Source organism: Leopardus geoffroyi, chromosome D1 (genome assembly GCF_018350155.1).
Source record: "Leopardus geoffroyi isolate Oge1 chromosome D1, O.geoffroyi_Oge1_pat1.0, whole genome shotgun sequence".
Taxonomy (NCBI): Eukaryota; Metazoa; Chordata; class Mammalia; order Carnivora; family Felidae; genus Leopardus; species Leopardus geoffroyi.
The window spans coordinates 105,145,921-105,146,150 of record NC_059329.1 but is presented as its reverse complement, the minus strand read 5'-3'; positions in this window follow the sequence as shown (position 1 = coordinate 105,146,150).

Below are 230 nucleotides of genomic sequence, written 5' to 3'. Positions count from 1 at the left end.
GTGGGCTGCGTTTGCCTTTCGTGCAATCTTACTCCCCCGGGGTGGAGGAAAAGAGTGTGCAGGCAGAGAAGGGAAGGGGGTGGGTGACCCATTCCCGGGGGAGACGAGGATTGGGAAGAGGTCCAGGGCGCCTGTAGGCAAGGCTGGGTGGAAACTTTGCGGCGAACTCACTCCTGTGCCATTAATTGGACAGGGGTCTCCCTCTCGGGGCCTCAATTTTCTCATTTGTA